The following is a 14,865-nucleotide window of genomic DNA, read 5'->3' on the forward strand; positions in this document are numbered from 1 at the left end:
AGTGTTGTCTGTGAATATATGTGAAAGCCACCACGTTGGTAAATGACGTTAACACGCACACATTTATAGATTCACGACATTCACCACACATCGGACACGAACACAACGATAAGTTCACGACATTCACCACACCTCGCAGCTTGTAGGCAAACGTCAGTTGACTGCCGAGTTTCCAGTCTTGGTATTTTTTGTTTATGGTCAAGAACCGGCAGCATCATAAACAAAAAATACCAAGACTGGAAACTTTCGTACGTCTTTCCCCCCAAAACCCTTTTGTGTACAGTGTTGTCTGTGAATATATGTGAAAGCCACCACGTTGGTAAATGACGTTAACACGCACACATTTATAGATTCACGACATTCACCACACATCGGACACGAACACAACGATAAGTTCACGACATTCACCACACCTCGCAGCTTGTAGGCAAATGTCAGTTGACCGCCGAGTTTCCAGTCTTGGTATTTTTTGTTTATGGGCAGCATATTGTGGCAGTTTTGATATAACCGAAATTCGAGTATGCACAAGCACATATCTAGATATGCACCACAGTATGTCAACGGAAAAAGTCTGGCAGTGATCCTTTTCAGGTTTCCCTTGCCAGACGCATCCAAAGTTCAGCAAAAAATTAACTTTTGGCGTTTTGGTATAACCGAATAAATGAAACACCAAAAAATCATAAAAAATCCCCTGATTTCTAATCTGTGGGTTGGGTACCGCAAGTTTCTTTTTCAGTTTTTCCCCCGCCAGACCGCTTTAAAGCATTTTTAAGTGCATTTTTCTAATAAAAAACCTAATTACTTATTTTCTGTTAGGTATAACCGAATGATGGTAACAAATTAATATTCTATGTCTATTCCAGGTCTAGAAAATATAATTTTTAGCCAGCTATTTTTCAGCCTTCCCTCTGCCAGACGCATCCAAAGTGCAGTCAAAAATCAACTTTTGGCGTTTTGCTAGGTATAAACCGAATAAATGATACACCAAAAAATCATAAAAAATCCCCTGATTTCAAAAATGTGGGTACCAGAAGTTTTTTTTTCAGCTTTCGCCCCGCCAGACCGCTTTGAAGCATTTTGAAATGCATTTTTCTAATAAAAAACCTAATAGCTTATTTTCTGTTGGGTATAACCGTATGATGGTAACAAATAAAAATTCTATGTCTATTCCTGGTTTAGAAAATATAAGTTTAAGCCACATATTTTCAGCCTTCCCTCTGCCAGACGCCCTTAAAGGTTTCCCAAACAGGTTTTTCCAAACAAAAAACACCTAGTTTCTATTTTTTTTCTTATAAAATTGAAATAATATTTTTTTGTTTAGAGTAACCATATGGTGGCCAAATATTAACTTTCTCTACCTTTTCCTGATTTAGAAAATGTAAGTTTAAGCCAGTTTTGTTTCAGCCTACCGTCTGCCAGACGCCCTAAAAGGTATCTCAATAGTACGGGAAAGTTAGATTTTGCTATATGGGGGTCTAGGAAAAAATCCGAAATGCATTTTGAATTCAGGGCTCGAAAGGCATAAAGACACGAGTCTTAAACCACATTTTGTACAATCGCACCAAGAGTCATTTGGCCGCCATTTTTTTTTTTTAATAAAAATTTTAGTTTTTCACATAACTCGCGTATTTTTGAACCTACAGAAAAACAATGTATGACAAACTTGAAATAATTTAATTTTCTACAATATATGTTAAATAACATTTTTCGATTATCCCTTTGGTTTAAAAGTTAGGGTGTTTTTTTTTAAACACGTCAAAAAGTGATTTTCTTATTTTTGTCATATCTCTTTTACTTGAGCGTTTTTAAAAAAATTTGTTCGTAGTAAAAGTTGTAGATCTTTTTATTACCTTCATTTGTTACAATATTGGTTTTTCGATTTGACAGGTTTTCGATCTGTAGGCAAAAAACTTCAAAAAAATTGCAATTTTTTGTATAGGGACAAACAAAATGACTCTTGGTGCGGTAGCGGTTGTACAAAATGTTGTTTTAGACTTTTTCGATCCCTGGGTTTATGCTCTTTCGAGCCCTGAATTCAAAACGCATTTCGGATTTTTTCCCAGACCCCCATATAGCAAAATCTAACTTTCCCGTACTATTGAGATACCTTTTCTAGCAGACGGTAGGCTGAAACAAAACTGGCTTAAACTTACCTTTTTTTATTTATTTATTTATTTGTTTGTCTTATGAGATAAATCTCGTAATAGACTATGTATAATACATGGATATAATAATATACATGATTGTTTACGTGAATACAATTTTTTTTAAATAAGCAAAAAGCAAAGTGAATGAAATGAAGTTTTGTTTGGCAAGTGCGACCAAACTAAATAAAAAAGTGAAAAGAATGTAAATGTGAAACTGATAAAGCAAAATGAAATAATCAGAAACAGTTTATAAATTCATAACTAGAGAGCAAAGAAACAAGAAAGGACAAAATTGAGTTTATGAAGCTTAACATTGCTTTATAAAGTTGAATATTTACTTAGCAACAAAGTTTTGACTTTAGACTTAAACATTTTAATATTAAGTTGTTTGATTTCATCAGGATATTTATTGTATAATTTAATAGACTGGTAAAGTATTGAGCCTTTTCCGAATTTGGTTGTATGTGTTCCATTTAAGTGAATATTGTTTCGACTTCTCAAAAGATGATCATGAAGGCTACTTCTAGTGGTTAGTTGGTGTGAATTTCGGATTTAGTGATTTTGCGTATGTGTAATACCATGTTCGGTTCGATTTCATCCTCTACCGTTAAAATTTGAAGTTGATTATAAATCCATATTGTACTCGTGTAACGTCCTAGTCCAAAAAGGTGTTTTAAAGCTTTATTTTGTGCAACTTGCAGCGTTTTTTTGAGATATTGATTGGCTGTACCCCAGACGTTTATGCCATATGTTAGGTTGCTATGAAAAAGTGCAAAATATAGTTGTCTTTTTATAGATTCAGGAATGCTGTTTCGAATTCTACCGAAGACTCCAGCTAGTGACGACAGCTTCTTGCAGAGTTTTGTGATGTGGCATTTCCAGCTTAAGTGCGAGTCAACCAAAAGTCCCAGGTATTTGAATTCAGTGACTTGTTGTATTTCCACTCCCTGATATCTTATGGTAATATCTGGGCTACACGTACTAAAAACTATATATTTGGTTTTTCGGGCGTTTACTGTCAGTTTATGATCATTCATCCAGGATTCGGTTGTTTTGAGGTCATTGTTCATTTGTTCTTCGATATTTGAAATTGAAGAGGTCGAATAGGTGAGACTTATGTCGTCTGCAAACGAAACAGAAAATCCATTTAGTGGGATATTTATAAAGTCTTGGATGTACAGACAAAACAGTGTTGGTCCAAGAACACTCCCTTGTGGGACTCCCACATCCACAGGTTGTTTTTAACTTGTGCAGTCATCAATTTTTATATATTGGAATCGATCTTTCAAGTAGGACTGAAACCAGAAGTAGGAGTTTCCTCGTATGCCAAGAGCAAAAATCTTGCGAAGCAGAATTTTGTCGTCTACGGTATCAAATGCTTTCGACAAGTCTATGAAAAGTGTGCTGACAGTGTTGCGATATTCTTTATTTTTATGTATGTGTGAGATCATATCTATTAGGGCTGTGTTTGTGCCTGATTTTTTCCTAAATCCTGACTGTGTTGGACTTGAGATATTATTTTTTTCAATAAATTCAGTTAGTTGGTGATTTACAACTTTTTCAATAATCTTCTTTCATCTTCTTTGGTACGTATCCTTCTTTTAATGATTTGTTGACTAAAGTACAAATTGGGAGACATAGTTCATCGCAGCAAACTTTTATCAATGTGGAGAGATTGTTTTTTTAATAGATTTGGGTGTTGTCATTTCCATCACCAAGCATTGTGAGTGCTGTTTTTGTGGATATATTATTTTGTTTGATGTACATTTGGACGAAATTGTATTTCCAACTGTAGAGAAAAATTTGTTTAATTCGTTTACTTTTTCATATTTTTCTTTCGGTGTGTAGTTTTTGAGTAACGGAAAGTCCGTACTTTTTTTTTGGATTGTTGTAGATAATGCTGTTTATGTTTTCCCAAGTTTTCTTATTATTGTTCAAGCTGTTTTCAAAAATTTTCCCGTAGGGATTTGATTTTGTTTTTCTTTTCTGTATCGTTACTTGATTTCTGAGATATTTGTATTGACGTTGAGTTTGTATGTTTTTGGGGTCTTTTGATAACTTCGTATACCATTTACTCTTTCCTTTGATTAAAAGAATCAACTCTGTGCTTATCCACTCATCCTTCGAAGTATTTTTGTTTTTTGTCTTTATTTTGTGGGATGTGATTCTGATATAACTGTTTAGTTTTTCTACAAAATAATTGTACATGGTTTCGCAGTCCATATATTCATTTAATATTATGGGTTGTTTTTTAAGTTTCATTTTTAATTTTTGCGTATTAGGAACTAATATATGGTTAAGACTTGGTTCCGAAGTAGTATCTTTGATTTTAGTCTGAGGAACTTCTATATCGATCACGGCCATGTTGTGGTCTAATAAATCCAGGTGTCCATGATGAACAGCAATTTTTTGGTTGGGATTGTTTGTGAAGAAGTGATCAATGTTAGATTTTTTTCTTGTTGGAATAGAATTGTTTAAATTGAAAAAAACCATAAGTACTAAATAGATTCAAATATCTCAAAATAAAATCATCTTCAATTAAAATATTGATGTTGAAATCTCCTATAACTATTGCGTTTCGTTTGGATAATTTGCACATGTTATCTTCCATGAAAGATAAAAATTCTTCTTTTTTATTAGCTATTTAGTTAGGCCTTCTGTACATACATAAAACATCTAGGGAAAAATTTTTAATTCTAATATTTGCTGCACATACACTATCTTCATTATTACTTTTTGAGAATAAAGGCTTATAGGAATGCGTCTTTGATATAAAAATTGTAACGCCTCCTCCCTCTTTACTTGGTCTATTGCTAGTTAACTTCGAAAAACTAGTTAGGTTGAAGTATTTCTCATCATAATCTGAAAGCCAGCTTTCTGTTACACAAATTATATCAATCCCAGTGTTTAAAGTTTTCAGAAATATTTCAATGTCGTCAATTTTATTTTTTATAGATCTTGCATTGATATACAGGATCTTGACTGTGCTTGTAGTAGATAACTTAATGTTTGCAATGTTTTCATAGACAAAATTACAAGGGGTGAAGGGAACTTGATGCATCACACAATCACAACTCATTGAAGAAATCAATGTTGCGGATCTCTTTTACTTTTCCCTTTTCTGTGAGACGCACAAGTACTCTCCCATTAGACACCCAGGAAAATGCAATTTTATTTTGTCATAAAATTGTCATAAAATCTCTTGCTTTCTTAAATAAATAGTTCTTAAATTTAGTCAAAGCTTCTCCTATATACACTGGTTGGTTTGTGTTGTCATTGAAAACGCAACCTGTGCTTAGGTATTTTTTTTTTCTATTGCTCTTCTTATATGCGTTGATGATATTATCACGAGCACTTTTTTGGAAGAACTCAATCATTATTGTTGGTGGGTTAGTAGCGTGTTTGTTTTCATCGGAGCCATGTGGTTTGCGATAAGCTTCCCTAATTTGGTCCGATTTAATGTCTACATTTAATTTTTCGGCAATCCCTGTGATTATTGATCTAAGATCTTCATCATTTTTAACCGGAATACCTGAAATACCTAAGCTGTATTTTAGTGAAGTTTGTTTGTGTTTTTCCACATTTAGTTTATAATTATCGAACTGTTCCTTCAAAAAGTGTAATTCATTTTGGATAGCGGTGTTCTCTTCTATGATGGTGTTAGTGAGAGCTTTGTAATCATCAACCGTTTTCCTAAGCGAATTTAATTCTTTTTCCAGATTTTGTTGGTTATTTAAAATTTCATCGAGTTTATCAGAAAGTTGTTTGTTTGTGATATAATATGTTTTTAAATTTGGATCGGTGTTTGGAAGACTAATAGTACCTGTTGAGTCTCGGCGTTGATTTTGATGCTGCTGCGGTTGAAACATGCTGATGCGCCGCCTGTCTCTATGAGTCTTACAAGAAGGGCAGAACCATACCAATTTATGATCTCCGACAGTTTTTGCTTCGATATTCCAGAGCAAGAGGAGTTGTTATGGTAAGCCTTTTTACATTCACCGTCACAGAAAATTACATTTTTCCCATTTAAATTCAAATTTTTGTTGCACTTGTCACAAATACTGCTTTCACTTGGCGCCATTTTGTTTACATTTACATTACATTTTCTAAATCAGGAAAAGGCAGAGAAAGTTAATATTTGGCCACCATATGGTTACTTTAAACAAAAAAATATTATTTCAATTTTATGAGAAAAAAAACAGAAACTAGGTGTTTTTTGTATGGAAAAACCTGTTTGGGAATCCTTTAAGGGCGTCTGGCAGAGGGAAGGCTGAACAATATCTCTCTTAAACTTATATTTTCTAAACCAGGAATAGACATAGAATTTTTATTTGTTACCATCATACGGTTATACCCAACAGAAAATAAGCTATTAGGTTTTTTATTAGAACTCACAGTTTCGAAATCAGGGGATTTTGTATGATTTTTTGGTGTATCATTTATTCGGTTATACCAAAACGCCAAAAGTTGATTTTTTGCTGCACTTTGGTTGCGTCTGGCAAGGGAAAGCTGAAAAAGATCACTGCCAGACTTTTTCCGTTGACATACTGTGGTGCATATCTAGATATGTGCATACTCGAATTTCGGTTATATCAAAACTGCCAAAATATGCTGCCGGCTCTCGGTCTAGAAGGCATAACCAAAACACATCAAATGGCGGAGAAACTGGGTAAGTATCAATTTTATTATTTTAATTTTCATAATTACTTTTATATCCCTATCTGTTTTTATTATTATAAAATGTTTATGAATACTTATATTAAGTTTTTCTTATATTTTCAGATCGCCCGCATCGGAAAAAAAGGCCCAAATATTCATTACCATTCAAGTGAGTACTCTGCATATCGGTTTGCTAACATTTGTTTACATATTTTTTTCTTCTTTTTCCCTACAGACTCAAATTCATTATTGGATGAGCCAAGCAGAATAGCCCCATAACAGACACCCGTAACAAAATGTCCGCGCTTAAATAGGTAATCTATTAGTGCCTGGCTACACGGTGAATTTTCAATCACCTAAGCAGTGAGTTTGTTAGCAAGAGGGATGAGGAACTGAATTTTCTGAGGGTAGTACAGTTCCATTACTAAATTTTTCCTCTTTTTGACGTTTGTTCCTAGAAAATGTAAAAGTGGAACGTGATTGGACACAACAGTGTGTAGCCACCACATGTGACTTTTCAATCGATTGAAAAATCACTGTGTAGCCAGGCACTTTAAGAGTGGACAAAAAAAGGGTGTATGGACCTCAGCATGACTTTGTTGAAGTAACCCACGTTTCTAGCCGGGCATGGTCCACGTAGCGTCTTGATTGCAGTACAGTGTATATTGCAGCTATCTCCGTCGGTAAATATTAGTTTTATTATTTCGTAATCATCAATTCCAATATGTACTTCTATTCATTTCAGGCAAGCAGATATTACAAGGGTTAAGCCACCCGTGTCATTCTGGGTTAATATAACTCTATAAAGAGCATCTAAGTGGCTTTGTGGGGATAAACCCACGTTCTATGCCGGGCGTAAGAAAAAATGTAAGGTATCACTCGACGTTTGTTTTCTTCTAACCACAACCGACGCCGCTTCAGTGAAGGTAAGTACCCTTCGTATATAACCTATTCAAACAATAATATTTTGTTTTCTTTTAACAGATTGTACCTAAAGAAGGAAGTTAATGAGCTTTAGCTGGATAAAAGCCATTAAAATTGTGTTTCGAAACCAATTTAGTTTCCTGTTTGAAAATTTTTTTCTGCATCTATTAATAATGGTGTGCGTTTTGTTAAGTATTTCTTTTTACATATGGTAGTATTAAGTGTTAGTTATTAAAAACACAAATTCAAACATGCAAAACAACAATTAAATAAATAAATTTCAATAAATAAATAAATAAATGTGGTAAAAAAAAACTTAAACCTAGTATCACAGTTATATAAAATGTCAAGAAAAATAAAAAAAATTTAAAAAAAATAAATACCACAGATCGAAAAAGTAGAAATGAACTAAGCTAAAACTAATCTAAATGCAAGTAAATATCACAGATTAAGAAAAATATAATTAACTAAACCACAATTAAACTAAAATTAAGTAAATATCACAGATTATAAAAAAAAAAATATCTAAATTATCAGTCTTTAAAATTTATCAAAATTTAAAAAATCACATATGCTTAATAGTTTTTATCACAGTTTAGTACCTAAGTATATAATTTAAATATATCAAAACATATAACAAAATAGCAAAAATATATAACATTAAGTAACATACGTAGAACTAATTTTAAGCATGCAATAAATAAAATGTCTAATAAAACATAAAATTTCTTTGCTTTTTTATCAAACATTTTCAGGTACTTTTTTTGCTTAGATTTCGGTTATTGCCTTCACTTTTTCTTATAATTGGGTTCCATTTCGTTTGAAAATTTTTATGATTGGCAAATTTTTTGAAATCGGTTTTCGAACTTCAGATTAAAAATCATTTTAGTTCGGTTTATTAACAAATACGTTTACATTTAGTCGATAACAATTAGAACACAATATAAATCAATAAATAAAACAATAAAATAAATAATAAATTAACACAACAAATGGAAACAAATAAATAATACATAAGGACGGTATGGTAAACTGGGGCACATTCGGCAATTTTTTTTCACTTGCCTTTTACTTCGTTGTTTATACTTACAAGATATTTTTTTTTGCTCAACAGGTGGTTTCAACATTAAACTTTAGTTTTACGAAGAAAAAGTTTGTAATCTACTTACCAAAACGTTATAATAACGTTTTTAAAAATTAAATTCTGTTGAATGAATGTGCCCCGGGCCGGGGCAGTTTCGGCATTCAATGGGGCACATTTAGCATCGAAAAAAACTATTAAGAATAAGTGAAAATTATGTTCGAAACGTATTTTTATTTCCTTAAAAATACAATATAAACAAAATTTAAGGTTATAGGTACTATGAAACTTAAAAAAAATTAAAATAAAAAAAAATTATTTTTCTTCACTTTAACACTAAAAAAAATATAATATAAATATAAAACAAATCAAGCATAGGAATAGTCCGATGAAAATAGACATTTTTTTAACCCTGAAATAGTTCGCATAGAAAATGGTACAGAGCATTGAAATTCGATTAAAGTATAATGTCAAAAGTCCCTAAAAGTCCCATGTGTGCATAAAAAGTTATTCAAGTTTAAATGTCCAAAATGAGAGTTTTTCATATATAAAGCCTGGTACGCTGCTCGCGCTAAATTTTAGCTGAGATAAAATTCCCATACAAGTTATCGATAATTTGTATGGGATCCATTTTAGGTCAGATAAAATTTTTCGATAATTTGTATGGGAGCTAAAATTTAGCGCGAGCTGCGTACCAGGCTTAACTTTGAAACGAGAGAAGCTATCAAAAAAAAGTATATGAAAGACTTGTGGGTTTTTAAATTCCCTAAGACAATGTTGCGATACTTTTTTTTTCTAGGAGATATTTCTTAGAAGATATCGTGATTTTAAAATGTGTCAAATGTCGAAAATAACGGTTTTTTGCCTAGTTCTCTTAAACGGTGATTCCTATCGAAAGTTGTACCTATTTGAAAAACTGGTAGATAATATAAGGCCGTGTGCGAATTGCGTTAAAATGTTGGTTAAAATTTCTACCACGATTAAAATTTGACGTTTGGTTAAAAAAGGGATCAAATTTATTTTTTTGCTGTGCGAATTGGGTTAAAATGTATTAAATGGGACTTTTTTCTTGGTACTACATTGAATAAAATTCCCTCAAGATAAAACAAAATTACCCTCAAAATGGTTTTTCTTATATTCATTTAACTATTTTTTTTTTAACAAAACCCAGTTGAAAATACAGTGGCGGTCAAAAAAATAGCAGTGCATCGAAAAATATTTCAATTAAAATATAAAACATAAAAAGAGTTTCGATGTTGGATTTATTTTTTAGTAAAACTATTTTAGATACATTCTAGATTAATTTTTAGTATGAATGAAATTTAATGTATTGCTAATAGCTAAGCAATAATCCAAAAACAAAATAAACCTAAAAATTAAGCGGTCAAAATAATAGCAGTGATTTTCTTTTTCTAGTAAATTTAAATAAAACAAAGGCACAAAAAGTTCAAATAAACGGTATTTTACTTGGCAAAAGCTAGCATTTGCTCCCTTGACCTTTATTTGTAATTAAAGCTTGGCAAAAACCTTTTAAAGGGCTGACAAGTCACTGAGATCTGTGAGATGTTTTAGCTCACCAAACCTGCTCAACAACGGTCCATAACTGCCGTTATGTTTGGGTTTTGCTTTATAAACTTCTTCTTTTATATCCTCGCAATGATTCTAGAAAACATCAAGGTCCAAAGACTAAGCAGTCCACTCCATAAGCTAAATCTTAATGTTTTGAAACCATTGTTTGGCTGCTCTCCTGAAGTATTTTGGGTTATTATCTTGTTGGAAGACCCATTTAAGCGTTATTTTGAAGTCGATGTATAGCAGCATACTGTTTTACAAGATATCCAGGTACTACTGCTGGTTTATTTTAGTTTTAATCTAATATAATAGACCAAGTCCGTAGTAGGACAAGTTCCCCCAAACCATTGTACTGGATCTTCCGTGTTTAATAGTTTTTCTGCTATACCTAGGGTTATATTTCGTGTTTAATAGTACTACCGAAACCCTTTGCCACCATGCGGAATCAATTTGCTCTCATCAGTCCAGAGAATATTCCAGGGTCCAGTATAAGAATTTGGAGAAACTTGTCCTACTACGGACTTGGTCTATTATATTAGATTAAAACTAAAAATAAATTTTAAGCCATTTTATTCACCATGCTAGTGTCAAATTTTAACCAAACGTCATATTTTAACCAACATTTTAACGCAATTCGCACACGGCCTAAAAAGATTTTTTTTTATTTAGTCAAAACTAAAAAATTGGGAATTTTTGTACCTAGTTTCTAAAATATGAGTTTTTTTAAATATATTTTTAACTCACTTCATACACTATAACATTTTTCACAAAAAAATTAAGAAATGTCTTAGTAACAATCTTCGATTCAAAGTCAATGCGCTCTAAAGAGTGGTAGGTATTTATAGAAAAAATCGTTTTTTGTCTATTTTAGTCAAATGCTCAATGTTTGGTCAAGCTTTTGAAAACCCGGGGTAGATTCGGCACTTGCTAAATGTGCCCCAATCAAAATGACGAATCTACCCCGATTGCCCAAAAGACAACATTTTTCGCACATAGTCTTGCTACAATTAAAAATAGCCTTTTTTTTATTTAATTCGACTTCCTTATTTAATGAACTAAAAAATTAGCGTAACCAGGATTTTCTACAATTAATTTTTCAATATAAAAATCAGCTACTCGTCCACTAGCCAAAATTTCACCGGAGACCCAAAAAAGACAAAACAACAAACAACTTTTCTTACCGCTAAACTTCAAATGCCAAACTAAGAGCGTGTTCATGAATTCAGTAAAGGATGCGTTCTGTGTCATTTTCATTTCTAAATTCATAGTGCATACAACCGAAAATGACTTTGACGAATGTGCCCCGATGATGAATGTACCCCAGTTTACCATAATAAGGAATGCAACAATTTTGAAAATAGTTTTTAATCGCGTTTTCGAAACTTAAAGTTAATTTTGCTCATTGTTTTAAATCTTTTGCGTGAAATACTCCAATTCTTTTGCCATTTAGGTTTTCTAATTCGTACATATTGTTTCCAATTCGTGTAATTATTCGGCATTTAACGTATTTCGGTGAAAGTTTTGAAGACTAATATTTCGAGGAATCACTCAATATGAAGTTCCTTCGATAAACTTCTTGTCCAGGCACATATCGTGTATTTTTCGTTCGGACATTATATATCTTCGCCGATTTATCATTTGCTTTTGAAATATTTTCACGAATTTGATTTCGGATGCTCTGCAATCGGCTTTGTCGGGGAAGAATTAACAACTCGTTGTCGTCCATCGCGTTCAACTTTTTCGCAAGTTCATAGCTATTACCGTGCATCATCATATTAGTACCAAATAACGCAAAATATGTGGATACAACAGTAGCACTATGAACTGCACTCCTTAACGCACACGCTATATCGCTAAGATGCGCATCCCATTCTCTTTGATCCTTTTTAAGGTATGATCGGATGGCAGCTAACAACGAGCGGTTAACCCTTTCCGACGCGTTCGATTGCGGTGAATAAAAAGCTGTTTAAAAATATCTTATTCCATATTTGGTAATAAGATTTTGGAATTCTTTTCCGACAAATTGTTTTCCATTGTCAGAATGGATTATGTTCGGAACTCCAAACATATTAAAAACGTCGTCTTTCAAAAATTTTATAACTTTCGAAGAAGTTGCATTTCTTAAGGCTTTTAATAACACTTTTTGAAAGCTTTCTTATAAACGTATCTATCTTCAATTTTTAAGTCGGGAAGCTCGTCGGGGCGATTATATATTTCATCTATTACATCTAGATATTCTTCGGACTGGAATTCTACAGAATCCAAGTCGATCAACGCACACTGGTTGATTTAGTACATCGTAGCTGGTCAAAAGTCTAAAAAAAAGTTGTTGTCAACATAAAAAAATACCGTTAGGCCGAAAGTAAATATTCTTAAACAAGAAAAAACAACAAAAATAATTTTTTGATTCCGTTATTTTATTAATGGGAAGCATCTCAATGTAATCATTCATGATTTGCTCACTCTCTATTTTAACGTCCGCGAGTTAACAAGTGTTTACAAAGTGATAGTTTATGATAAAAGTGAGTAATTGAGTTGAACAAAAAAATGTCAGAAAATGCTAGTGGTATGTATTTTTAAATTCAGTTTGTTTTTTTTTGTAAAAAAAAAGTCGGATTTTATTTCTATTAACTGAATGTTGTGAGGCATTTTTTTGATAGCTTTCAGATATTTGTTTTTTACTTCTTGGACGATTAAAAAAAAGTGCCGAAGAGTGCCATCGTGAATTTTTTATATTTTGTAGTTTGAATCATTCCCTCTAATTTGATGCTAAAATTAAGTGCCGAAAACCGCAGCAAACTATTTTTTTCGTCTCTGTCAGGTACCAATCCGCTCTTTTTAAGTTGATCATTTTTTTTACGGAAGGACATTATTTAAGATTGTCTAGCTTGTAGAGCATGAACTGTTATGTGTGCTATATGAAATGAAAGGTTATATTATCTCTATATTTTTTCCCATTAAAAATATCTCGGGCAATAAAAAAGATATCAGAAAGATTTAAACAGGCATTGAAAGGTGGAAAACAGTTCTTATAGAAACCGTTATTAAATATGTTCAAACAATTTTCCTTATATAAAAGAATAAAGTCCGAAGTACCCAAAAAAACGTTTTTTTGCATCGTCTAACGGTAATATTTCAAAAACGGGAGCTTTTTAACTTCGGATTCGAGTTGAGGACACCGAAAACCTTCAGAAAAGTATATTTTTGTTTCGGCAACAAAACCCTTGTAAACCAGTGTAATAGTTTAAGCTGTACATTAGAGTGACCGCAAGAAATCGATTTTTGAAATTTGGTCGGGGGAACCCCATAAAATGTTCCGCCTTTGCAGATCTTTAGATAGCCAAAATTTTGGCTCGATTGGATAAGTCTAAATGGTGCCGACACTCGCTCAAAGTATCTCTGTTTTTTCACTGAAAAGAAAATTAGCTCTAGCTCCCAAACAGATCGGGTTATTTTCACTTTTTATATATTAAATTAAAGGTAGTGTTGCTACACATAATTCAGATGCTAAATTTGTTTAGTTTTACTAAAAAAGAAAAATTTTGTCATCAATTTAAATTTTCAGTACTTACCTCAAAAAGAGCTGAAGTGCAAACTCGATTTAAAATGAAACTGCTAACAGGCACGGGAAGAACGGGAGACCAGGGTTCATCGATTTGTAAGACGTTATCACATTAAAAATAATATTCAAAGCCAATAAGACATAACAAAGAATTAAGTCCACCTAGTGACTCAAAATCGACCACTGTGCAACGGGGCAACATCATCAAGAGCCAGAGAATCTACATGTACCCGAGAAAGAGTATCCGGTACATACGATGCTGTATGTCGAAGACATAGGCCTGTAACGACAAACTCCACCTGCCAAGTTTCCCACTTAAGTCTTTCATACTCATCAACCATTGAAGACTGGAGTGATCAGTAATAACAGTGAAGTCCATGCCTTCGACATACGGCATGAATTTCTTCACAGCCATCACTGCTGTCATGCACTTCTTCTCGGTCACACTGTAATTTCTCTGACTTTTGTTAAATTTTTGTGAAAAATACGCGATCGGGTATTCTTCTCCCTCATCATCTACTTGCGACAATACCGCCCCTATACCCGCGTCTGAAGCGTCGCACTGGATAAAAAAATCTTTTTGAAAAATCAGGGCGTGAAAGAACCGTAGCAGAAATCAACGCTTCCTTCAAATCTTCGAAGGCTTTCAACGCTTCTTCCGTCATTTTAAACTTCGCGTTCTTCTTCTTCGTCAAGTCAGTCAGCGGAGCGGTCAGGGTGGAAAAATCTTTTATAAATTTCCGATACCACCCTGCCATGCCCAGTAACCTCCGAACTTGTCTGAGCGTTTTCGGGATCGGAAAATCTTAAACAGCCTCTACTTTTGCTGGATCGGTTTTGAATTTCCCACCACCAACAATGAAGCCCAAATATTTTAACTCCTTAAAGCAAAACTTTGATTTCTTTATGTTGATGGTGAG

General features: G+C 33.0%; 1 long non-coding RNA gene across 7 annotated transcripts; it reads left to right on the forward strand.

Moving 5' to 3' along the window:
- Positions 1-2,201: 2,201 nt before the first annotated feature.
- Positions 2,202-8,389, forward strand: LOC129907521 (uncharacterized). 7 transcript variants are annotated; one of them, XR_008771061.1, is made up of 6 exons: positions 2,202-5,810; positions 5,867-6,816; positions 6,930-6,975; positions 7,042-7,489; positions 7,552-7,732; positions 7,791-8,389. It is a non-coding gene; the product is annotated as an uncharacterized LOC129907521 (long non-coding RNA). The 7 variants fall into 7 exon arrangements; XR_008771055.1 differs by having other exon boundaries at positions 2,202-5,806; XR_008771058.1 differs by having other exon boundaries at positions 2,205-6,126; positions 6,263-6,816.
- The last annotated feature ends 6,476 nt before the right edge of the window (positions 8,390-14,865 follow it).

This window comes from Episyrphus balteatus, chromosome 1 (assembly GCF_945859705.1).
Source record: "Episyrphus balteatus chromosome 1, idEpiBalt1.1, whole genome shotgun sequence".
Lineage (NCBI taxonomy): Eukaryota > Metazoa > Arthropoda > Insecta > Diptera > Syrphidae > Episyrphus > Episyrphus balteatus.